Source organism: Manis pentadactyla, chromosome X (genome assembly GCF_030020395.1).
Source record: "Manis pentadactyla isolate mManPen7 chromosome X, mManPen7.hap1, whole genome shotgun sequence".
In the NCBI taxonomy this organism is placed as follows: domain Eukaryota; kingdom Metazoa; phylum Chordata; class Mammalia; order Pholidota; family Manidae; genus Manis; species Manis pentadactyla.
In genome coordinates this window covers 22,923,750-22,936,100 of record NC_080038.1, presented here as the reverse complement: position 1 = coordinate 22,936,100, position 12,351 = coordinate 22,923,750, and the positions used below count along the sequence as shown (strand labels likewise).

General features: G+C 35.1%; 1 protein-coding gene across 1 annotated transcript in view; it reads right to left on the bottom strand.

The window, feature by feature from the left end:
• Window positions 1-12,351, bottom strand: part of IL1RAPL1 (interleukin 1 receptor accessory protein like 1) — a 1,269,227-nt gene that overhangs the window by 1,067,161 nt on the left and 189,715 nt on the right. The gene's annotated exons all lie outside the window — the stretch shown is intronic.

Below are 12,351 nucleotides of genomic sequence, written 5' to 3'. Positions count from 1 at the left end.
ACAACTGGATGCAGAATGCTATATGCAAGGCCTTGGGGGAGGCCTTGAAAAGGTTATGATGTTAAACTACACAGAGATCATTCCTCAAGGATATTCATTCCAGTATTGGAGAAGAATACTGACATTCACAGAATCTCCACAGGAAAATACACTGTTGTGATGAGACTCGTCAATGTGCAGAAATCCAGCAATCAAATACAAATATGTATTGAGCACTAATTATGCAATGACTCTTTTAAGCACAGTGATTCTAAAAGATATATACATAAACATGTATAAGATTTTTTTACACTCAACGAGCTTATACTATTTAGTTGGGTAAATAAAACACAGATGTTAAAAAATGCAGCAATCACATATCCCAATCATTTTTGAATCCTCCACACCTGGCACATAGTGGTGCCTTGATAAACATGTTTTGTAAATGAATAGTTAACGGTGTGTGTTATGCATATGTATACATGTGTGTGTATATACATGTAGGTATTCATAGATCATGTGTGACACTATACTTTAAAAGACGCCTAATAGTTTTCAAAATACCCCTCCCTGTGTTCACTTGAAGGATCTCACTGCAATTAGCAAAAGAAAACTCATTGATAGAATGAATCCTCCACTGTAAGTACACATCATAGAAGAAACCTGAAAAAATTCTGAGGAGGAAATAATGACTTCAGGAAGATGCTACATGTGAGAGACCTACTACAAAAGAGGGTTAGCTCCAAAGCCAAGATTTGTATGTCAGATGCACAGTGGGCCAGTCTGAACTGAATCTACAAAAGATGTATCATATTGAAAACCCAAGAAAGTCCAGGAAGAATATGGACTAAAAATTCAACATTAGCTATTAATGCTCAATAGAATTTTAAATTTAATGAAAGCAACTGGAATCACCTTGCACCTTTCCCTCTCTTCACTGTACAACCAGCCACTAGTTTTGATTAATTCTGTACATTACACTACAAAACCCACCTCTTCCTTTCTCTATTACCTCAACTCATGACTTTCTCAGCTGGACTCCCGGCCTCATTTCCCCACTTCTGGCCTCGGAGCTTTTTCCAATCTATCTGCTCAGGCTACTCCTGCTCCTCACCTGCTTAAATTCCTTCAGTGCCTTCCAATTTCCTACAAGCTAATACATTTCTTGCCATGTCATAGAAAGCCCTTTGTGATATGGCTTCCAGGTATTTTTTCTACCTTTTTTCCTGACACACTCTGTCCTCCTCTCGTCCATACTGTGCCCAAATGTACGTCTTTCAGCCAAATCAAATGCCTTCATGTAAAAGCTACTCCAGTGTACTTCTGTGACAGACACAATAATGCCACCCCCCCCCCAAAGGTTTCCATGTCCTAATTGGAACCAGTGAATATACTACCCTACGTGGCAAAAGGGACTTTGCAGGTGTGCTTAAGGATCTTGAAATGTGGAGATTATTCTAAATGAATCATGTGGACCCCAAACGTAGTCATAAGGATCTTCATAAGAGCTAAGCAGGAGAGTCAGAGTGAGAGAAGGAGATGTGACGGTGGAAGCAGAGGTCAGGGAAAGCTTGAAAGATGCTATGCCACTTGATTTTAGTTCAGGAAGGAGCCACAACGCCACGGAATGCAGATAGCTCCTGGAAACTAGAGAAGGCAAGGAAACAGACTGCCTTTGAGCCTCCTGAAGAAATGCAGTCCTGCTGACATGACAGAGTTATGAAATCCAGAACTATAGGACAATAAATTTCCACTTTTTATTAAACTTGTATAATTTTGTCTCTTAAATAAGGAATAACTATTAGGATGAATTAAAATAATTTCTAAATAATAATTCATTACAGGTTTTCTCATGTTTATCTTCCCTCTTCTGAGTTTATTAGTACAAATATCTACACATTTTAACCTCTTTTAAACAGGAGTGCTGTCAGTCACCGTTACTGAGCACAGTGCAGTAGGAATCCAATAAATGTTACCCACTGTTCACAGAACCTATTACTTTGTCTCTTGGGAAGATGAAGGAGCTTCCATGTGATACAAAGTCAGAAATGCAAAAAGCTTCTAAAGGAAACTAATGAATATAACTGTATACAGTACATATAAGTACTCATAATTGGAGCCAGTTGAAGATTATCTTCAAAATTTGGAGATTGTTAGTATGTTAGTATTTGTATGGGGCTGTGCGTTTGTATATGTGTAATATATACCTTTAATTTGGAAAGATATTTATAACAGCAAAGGCCCTTTGGAAAGTTTTCTTCTTTAAAAAACAAAAACATTGCTGACCAAGAATTTCCTTTCAACTTGGACTGTCATTCTTTTGAGATATGCAGATAAGGTCACCTGCTTTTTCAAGGGAACTTTGTCGGTGCTTTACATTAGCTGGCCTATCCTCGGGACACCCCACCGCCTATTCCAGGCCCAATCCTCTAGAAAGGCAGGAAAATCTAACTGGTGGAGCACACATCCACCCTCCCATGTTCTTCACTTTCATACTCTATCAGCTGCTCTTATTTATATTAGTGAACAATTGAAAGTTCTTTACTATTTTTCCCTGTGATATCTGAATCCTTAAAGGTGGCAACAGATTAAAAGAGGAAATTCTTCAAGTACTTTGTAATATTAATGTGCTTATCTACATAATTCAAACTCTGATAATACAGAGCTACAAGTTGACATGATGACTGTATCATTAAAAATACAGTATTTTTTCTGTCTCCTTAAAAACTCAATGAAAATTTCTATTACAAAAAAAAAATAAAAAAAAAGAACAGAAACCTGTATACTTTTTTTCAACCTAAGTAAGTAAACTGGGGGAGATAAATGTGTATAAACTATTAGGATGAATTAAAATAATTTCTAAATAATAATTCATTACAGGTTTTCTCATGTTTATCTTCCCTCTTCTGAGTTTATTAGTACATTTTCACCAACTCTGAAAAGCCACCAGGTGGCACTAGAGAGTCCAATTACTTTATAAAACAGAAAAACCTGGAAGAATTTCCTTCAAGTTGAAATTGTCCTTTTTTTCTGATATGAAAATATATTGAAGGAAAATACTAATTCGTCAGAGTATGGAAACTTTTTCTGATATCATTGATACAACTAATTTCCCTTTATCATTCACAACATATTTATGTCATATGTGGAAAACGAAGTAACTAGAACATGCTTTTAGAAAGAAATTAAATGTCGATGATAGAACTTTATTGATATTAAGATAGCAACATTAATTATAAATTATAAATTAATAATATATAATATATAAAATATATAAATATATTTAAATATATAAAATATATAATATATAAAAATATATAAAAAATAAGAACATAAATATTTTAGTAGAGTTAGCAAAATATAAATAATAATGAATAGTATTTAGGATACCCACAAGAGGTTTACAGAAACTTTTTAAAGCAGTGTTTATATATAACTCTCAGAGATTTTAAAACGTGGCAAAGTTATCCATTGTCATTGCCTTAAGGCAATATTCTCCGTGCAAAGTGGCACTCTCGGTGTCTTAAGAGGCTAAACTCTACAAAAGGAAATTTGCCATAAATAAGCAAAATCAGACTAAAACACGGTTTAGTATTTTCAACTGTCAAACCTAATTTCACTTAGACACTTCACCACTTTCAAGGAAAAGTACCTTTTTACTTTAACTTTGTAACTATATAGGATGCACTTTTTAAACAGTACTGAAAATCTTTTTTTTAATTGAACCTTTGTTTTAAACTAATAACATCTAACATCTGCTCTGTGGTGTTAGGACAAACTGTGCAGTGTAAAGCAAATGTAGCCAATGAGGAGACTCAGGAACTTTGGCTACAAACTCTGGCCATCTAAATTTGTTTTAAAATTTTGCAGATATGTAAATTCTGCTACACAAAAAGGTGTCACTGTATGTCTTGAGTATGCACTGAATATGTTCAATAAATACCTGTGAAATGAACAAAGGGATAAACTTCTATTTCTACTGATAATGTAGTTCAAAACTTTTACTGTATGAAAAAGGAAACTGAGGTCCTGAAAGGTTCAGGGGCTTGTGCCAACCAACATCCTGGACTGAAACGTTTCCTAATTTCCAATTCTACAGGTTTCATAATACTCATTAGAACAACCTAAACCACTCTGGAAAAATAACTCTAAGCATGTGTTTTAGTCATCCTCACTGTAGACAAAAGTTTGCACGCCAATATTAGTTGTCTGTAGAAATGTCCTACCAACTTAACATTAGTCAACCTGAGGAATAAAACCACGAAAAATTTTAATACATTTGTAAGCAACCTTTCCCATCATCCATTTGAGGTAAGGGAACAAAAATTGTATCAGTACTACACTGCCTTCCGATTAGTATATACAAAAATATTTCAAATCTAGGTAAAAGAATTTTTGATTGGAGGAAATTATATCCTTTCTGTAGTACAGTTATTATCATGGATGACCAAGAGTTTTATATTTGTTTTACTGGAAGAAAATAGTAATAAAAGTAATCATTTCCAAGAGTTAAGCAAACTTTAAAAAATAAATGGCCCTGATTTTATACAATATTTATTTACTTATTTATTTAATCTGACACCTTCTTTCAGATCTAAAGAGATCATTCTGGACTTTTCAAATGGACCCTAAATGCAATGACAAGTGTCCTTATAAGAAAAAGGCAGAGGGAGATCAGACACATGAAGAGGTCATGTGAGAATAGAGGCAGAGACTGGAATGATGCAGATACAAACGAAGGAACACCAGAAGCCACCAGAAGCTGGAAGAGGCAAGGAAGGATCTTTCCAGTAGAGCTTTCAGAGGGAATGTGGCCTTGCCAACACTTTAATTTTGGACATTTGGCCTCCAAAACTGTGAGAGAATAGATTCATATTGTCTTAAGTCACCCACTTTGTTACAGCAGCCATAGGAAACAAGTATTTCTCCAGATCAATAAATCCATCAGCTCAGTATTTCCACTGACTGCCACAGCTCATGTATTCCAAAATGAACTCATTCCATCTCCTTTCCCTAAAAAAAAAAAAAAAAAAAAAGCGCCTCTCCTTCTTTCTCTGTAATTGGTAACACCATCAATAAAATTTCTCCTCAAAATATTTCACAGTACTTCTCCAAATATTCACTTGATCCCATTTATTCTTCTCCTGAAACATAATTTCAGTCCCTTGGACTGCTTTGCAGGCCCTTAATACAGCTGAATATAATTTTTGTTGAGTCTCTGATTGGTCAATCCTAATCCTATTAGTCTTTCCTAGAGGGAGTATTATCTGTCCAGAAACAGACCTGACCACACTGCTCTCACGTATGACCCGTATAGCTGGACTGATTGTGTCTTTCCATCTCTGTAAAGGCAGCTTTAGGGATGAGCTGGTACAAACATGGGTACAGCACTACACATCTATATGAAGGAGTTCCATCTTGATGGAGTACAGAAGACACCACAACGAATAGATCTGCCAAGTCAGAGGTGCAACCTCACAGGCTGAATTTCCTTAAAGGGATTTGCAAAGTAATTAAATATTCCAGCCAAAACTTTTTGCTCTGCAAGATAAAAATCCAAAATCCCTTGCAAACACATGAAACCCTTCATACTCTATGTCCAATCTACTTTGGGGGCTTCATCTTACTCACAAAGATATTCCTCCTGCTTTCTTAAATAAGTGGTCCTTTCAAGTTTCTGTACTTTGTGGACCTTTAATACGATAGATGGCATTACAATCCTCTTACTAGATATATTTTCTCCACCTCTTCTTCCAATGTCCTACATCTAATCATCAAATTCAATTGAGTCTAAAGTTGCTCTCTTTTCTGTCTTCTTTGTTCTCACTGCTGTTATTTTGAGTTAGGTTATCATTTTTGTGTCAGACATGTTTGGTTGAAAGGAACAGGTTCCTTTAAGACACCACCAGGAAAAAGAGAGATTTGTGGAAGTATATTTGTAGGGTGCAGATGAATCTTAAAAGTTATCAAGACCCAAAACATCACTGGTGTCTGTTTCTTCTCTTTCTCCTCCCCTGCCTTCTTTACTTACCTTCTCTCTGCCCTGTTTTCTTTCCTCTTTTCCTCCTTTTCTCTCCAACTCCTTCACTCTCTTTTACCATGGACCATAGATCACAGGATCCCTTCAGCAAAAATTTTCAACTTCCCTGTTCTTATCTCCCCGGTTCCCATCTAGCTCTTGGCTGATCTTCCTTTCTCTAGTCTCTAGTTCAAATTCAATAATAAGTTTGTATGCCTGACTTAGCTAGTTATCAGTTGTGGTAAACACAATAATACACTCATCTCCCCAAAGATTCCTACATCCTAGGCCCTGAAACATGTGACTATGTTACATTATGTGGCAAAAGGGACTTGTAGATTTGATTAAGGATCTTGAGATGGGGAGAATTTCCTGGATTACCTAAGCGCGTCCAATGTAATTACAATGGCCCTTACAAAGGAAAGAGGGAGGCAGGAGATCAGACCCAGAGGAGATGTGATTAGAGTGATAGGGGACCATGAGCCATGGAACACAGGTAGCCACTAGAAGCTGGAAAAGGTGCTGGAACAGATTTTCCCTAAAAGCCTGCACAGAGAACACAACCCTACCAGCTTACTTCAGACATCTGACTTCCAACACTGTAAAATGATAAATTCGTGTTACTTTAAGCCACTAATTTTTTAGTAATCTGTGAAAGCAGCAATAGGGTACAAACACAACAGTGTCCCCAATTTCCAAACCACCTCATTGATCACGTTCAAGCCTGGAATAGGGTTTCATCCTCTGGTCCAGCAGTGGTCACCTCTGTGCTGTCTCTAGAATTAACACTGATTTTTTGACATGCCTTAAAATGCCCAGCACTGACTAGCTCCTCATTGCTGCCCCGTACCTCTCATTTCTCCCTTTAAATATATAGAATATATCTTTTCTTACTCCCATGATACAGTGTCACACTGCTATATTTATTAACTTGGAATATTCCCCTCCCCATGGAAATCCCATTCAATTTGCAAGATTTGTCTGCATTGACTTTTATCATCTCCATGAACCAGGCATCAGTCACCACAATTGATGCTAATCTGTGGCAACTCTATATAAAACTGAACAAGCAAGTTTATTGTGAAATTCTTAGGTGTATCAGATGATTATTAAATGAAGTTACCAGATAATTTTATTTTTGTCAAGTATGAGTTCCATTTGTTTATTAGACATATTCTAATTACATCATTTCAATGAGTATTAAAATTATGAGATCTGAGATCTAATTTTGAAATTTATTTTAAAAGAAAGAGATACATAGAAGAGCATTTTTATTCCACAAGAAAATTTAAAGTGCATTCTTTTAACTTCAAAAAGTAAAGAAAAAGCCTCAGAAGTTTGATCTTACAAGCTATCCCAAAAGAAAAATAGGAGAAATGCTTCATATTTTTAGACATATTTGACAAACTGGGAATAAACACATTGTAACATAATAAAAGGCAGATGCTGGGAGAATTAGCTGTCTCTTAATCATGTAGAACTAAGCTGACTGACTTTCAAGAATGCCCAAGAGGGCTGATACACATAAATCACAATGGCATGAGATGGAAACATCCCACTAGACTTTCTCACGCCTACTCAGTTAAGTATCGCTTTCTTTACACAGTGGCACAATCTCATTACTTAAATTAAAGGTTGATACAGAATAACACACACAAAGATCAGAACCTAAACTGTATCTTTGGTATATTTCACTGCCCGTATCTTTTATGGCTTAGAGTTATGAGTCTGGGAAAACATCTTGAGAAACTTGCCTCCTCTTGCTTTCAGGAATAAGTGCATCTAAATCATTTTATACAAACAGGTGTCTATTGCCAGGTTCTAAAACAAAGAGAAAATCAACTCCCTGTGGTAATCCTTTTACTCTCTAATAGCTGGCTACTTTTGGTACCTTTTATTTATCTTGAATACCTTCTAGAATAAGAGATACTATTTGATTTACGTAATATAGTGACTTAGTCTTCTCCATACACTCTAATACTTGTGAATACTTTTCGTCTATACTGAAGTCACTTGCTTATTTACCATGTATCAGTAATCATGAACTTATACCCTTTTCATGGTAGTCTGTATTGAACAATCCCATTAAACCCAAAATGCCTGCATAGTGACAGTACTTCTTTGAAGTAAAAGAAATGTTGTTAAAATTTCAATATAGTAGTATTTAAAGAATTGCTTTCCTTGTAACAGATTTTGAACTGCTCATCACAGCACTCATGATTTGCAAAGGTTCAGTCTTCAATATAAACCCTTAGCATGTGTTGGATAATGTTTATTCTGAGTTTATATCTTTTGCTTCAGTAATCTCATATTATGCATTATGCAAATTTCTATTTGAGAAAAACTAGTTTTTCCTAAATGCGTCTATTTTACCTTTATTTTTCTAGTACTGCATTAGTCTTATAGCATCCCCACATATAACCCAGTCTAAACATTAAAGCTACTTATTCATTCATTTGTGTAATCATTGCTTCATTAAGAGAGTTCACTGAACCCTGACTCTGAAATACATACCATATTTGGCACTGTCGAAGTTATAAGCATATATAAATCATGGTTCTTGCATTCTCCATCTTGCATGTGGATATGAGAACAAAGAGAAACAGACAAAAGGTCTGGATCCTCTTCTCTTCCTTAATTTCTATATCCAAGTCCGTCTAGCTTCATTTCTCTTCAGTGCCCCAAACTCTTGTGCCAAATCACAGCTTGCTTTAGTTCCTCAAAAGTGCTATACTCATACTTTGTATGTCCTTCAGTAGTTTACATTATTTCCCTACCCCTGAATCTTATCTCAAATTCTCTTATTTACACAAAATAAAGAATATTTAAGAATAGCCAATATTAACAGAGACCATAGTACACTCTTGGATTTAACTTGTAAAGACATAGCATTTCATGGACTTTAACCCTTCAAGGTAATGACAGCATTTTTATAGTTTACAAGTTCTACAAAGACACAATGGGAATATTCAAAATAGATTCACTTACAGACAAATACACTAATAACAAAGTAAGGAAGGAAGAGAGGAAGAAGAGAAGGGCGGTGAGGAGAAGAGGAGGAAAGGAGGAAATGAAGGAAGACCAGAAGGAAGGATGAAGCAAGAGAGGGAAGGAAGAAAAGGAAAGAAGAAAGGGGGGAGAGATAGGGAACAGGGGAAAAGAAGGGGGAGGGAGGGGAAAGCAACAACTGAACAGACCAACCAACCAGAACATTCAGTTAACCTTTTTAAACTGGTTAAAACACAAAGCCTCTCAAAGCAAGCATTTACTTTACATGTTTTTGTACAGAATTTTACAAATGACAGCAACTCAAATGTTTACTTACTGAATTGCTACACTTCACATACTTGAGGAGACTGGGTAATACTCTTAGTCTTTCACTCTTTCTTCAAGTGCTGCTTATAAAAACTAAAACAACATATAAAATTGTTCCAAGAGAAAATCTACTGTATAACAAATGCTGAATATCTGATTCCATAGATATTAAAAGCCTTGATTCTACATGTATGCAAAAATTTAGAACATTACCTGAGAGACCAGATTCAATCACTAGTAGTTACAACCATATATCTACCCACAGGGATACGTAAAAAAAAATTAAAGTTGATTTTTTAAATAATTCAATCAAAGATGTTATGATGATATAACTGCCTTAATATATTTACTTTGATCTTTAAATTAATAGTAATAAAGGTATAAGCCAATGTGGTAAAAATAATACATCTCCAGCTTCTGTATGAAGAGCTTCTATTGCTTTCAAATTAGTTCTGTTAATGAGAAACATATACCTACTTCTATATTTTTATGGAATGACCATGTGTTTATTTAAAGTAAACACTATACACAATGCCACAAAAAATTAAAAATTACTGTGTGCATTATAATCATATTTAATATGTTCTCAGTTATTAACATCTGCTTCTGGTTTTCTAGTGGTCACAGTGAATTTAAGAATAACATTCCACTAAAAGACACATGAAAAACACTGGATCTTGAATCATGTTTACAGAATTTTCAAAAAGATTTATAAAATTGAAAATAAAAAGAGAATTAAATGATAAGAAGAAAGAACAAGGATAAGTATCTCTCTTGGTTAGTATGAGAGATCAAACATCAAAATTGATATTTATTCCTTGGCCTTGATGCCTCTGATTTGATAGGTTGGGCTGGGAGTGAATATTGAACCATTCATCTTCTAAGGAGAAGATGCCAAGTACACTCCTCTTCTACTTGATGTATGGAAATCAGTAATGATGCTCTTCAGTAACCGATATATCTGCTTCTCTCAACAAAGGTGTCATGGTAACAGGCATCAGCTGAGCTGAGTGTTAGCTATGAAAGTATATGGGTAAAGTAATACTATTTATTCTTAAATTGCACACCTAATATTCAAAAATCAAACAAACTGCCACCCAGCTGAGTTTTAATATAAATACTAGGGTAAGATATCTTAATTCACTTATACAGAAGAGTAAACAAACATGCTACTAAATCTCAATACCTGCCTAATTTGTCGATTATACCTTATGGCATAGAAACTCTTCAGTTTCCAAGCTATGTGACAGCTATATTCATAAATAAAAAAGAACAAGTTCTCAGAACTTCTGTCAAACTTAGGGCACCATTTTATTACCATCATCCTAAAAGAATTATATAATAAAATAAAATAAAAACTGAATTTGAGACAGGTCATTGAGTTTTCTCAGATCTCTGCAGCATAAGGATGTACAAATTTTCCAAATGTCCCACATTTTGAGCTCTAAACCATGCTTCTCAAACATACAGAGAAAGTCCCAATTTAATAAAAGTTTTCCCCCAAAATTAGAGTTTAAATAGAATGGACCTGTCACCACTATTTGATGATGGAAAGAGGTCACATTCGCATTTCAAAAAATAAATCATAGATCTGACATATGCAAAATGAACTAACAAAAGCATCCCAAACTTTATAATAACCAGAATATAATATAATAACCAGAAAAGTTTTTAAGGTTCAATCAGTACTTCTATTTTGGATAGTTTCTTTTTGTTATAATACTTATGCAGATGATTAATTATTTCTCTTCTACATGGCCAAAAATCCATATTAAGTACTTTTAATGTAAATTTTTATTCAGGAAAATATCACTGCTGTAGAAATTATCAACTTTTGTCATGATTTATTCCCTCTTCTACCTATCCTAATTCCCATGGGTATGCTCAATTTTCCTTGCAAGTGTCAGACAAAGAAATCAAGATATCTGCTATTTGCCGGTAATTCATTCAGATTACAAAAGCCACTACACCATAATCCTGCCCTAGGGTTTTCTCCCATTCAAGAAGATTCACCAAGAGGAACAGATGAAATAATGTGGAAACATATGAACAGTATTTTTTAACATTACTTATAATCAAATCAATGACAAATACAACAGCTATACAATGACCAAGAAGTTGTAGAGCCAATGGGTTCAGTAAAATTCCTTTCACTCTCAACCCTGCACCAACGCCTTGTCAATGCACAAAGTTCTCCTCAATTCCTCCCAGACCTTCTCCCAAGGGGGGGCTCACGAGAGCAGACTTACTCTCTACTTGCCCTGCACGTGGCCTTTTCCATTCTACAATCAATGTCAGTTTGAAGACTTAACCTAAGGGACTTAGAGTGGTAGCTTCAGCCCCATCTCAGCCCTTTCATTCCTTCTCCTTTGTGAATTCCAAAGATACTTTTGTTCATGAAGTTCTTGATATCACAACACTCTGCAGCCTCTTGCACATCACTTCTTTTTTCCCAGTCTCTCTAAAACTAACAACATTTCTGGCAACTCAACACAATACATTTCTTCCTCCATTATACCCAAAAGCTATAGCTTCAAAAATTCTGTGACCCCACATGAAACATGAGTGTGGCAAGGCTTTTTATTACCAGTGACTTACTAGACCAGGTACCGCTTCACATCCGTATCATTTATTCAGTTGCCTCATACATTTCACTAACTCCAAGTATCAACAGTCAACTGAAAACTGAGATGTCTGATAACATGTAAAGATTTTTGCAAGTTTCAACATTATTCTACTTAGCAATTCCTTTCATATTATCATTCTGCTTTACCTCTTTATTTCTTACTAACCTATTAGGATGTTTCCCCATCTCATTTTCTTTAATAACTATGGTGCTTTCTTTAAATACTTGCAAAATAAATCAGCAAATCAGCCAAAGTACAACACTAAAAAGGATCTGTCCTGAGCATAACTGACATTAAAATGGTAACAGTGAAAGTTAACTTGAAAAAAATTTACAGTATTGCCATGCAAAAATTAAAATGACACTCTATACAAGTATGTTGAAATCATACTATAAAATGAAATCAAACTGT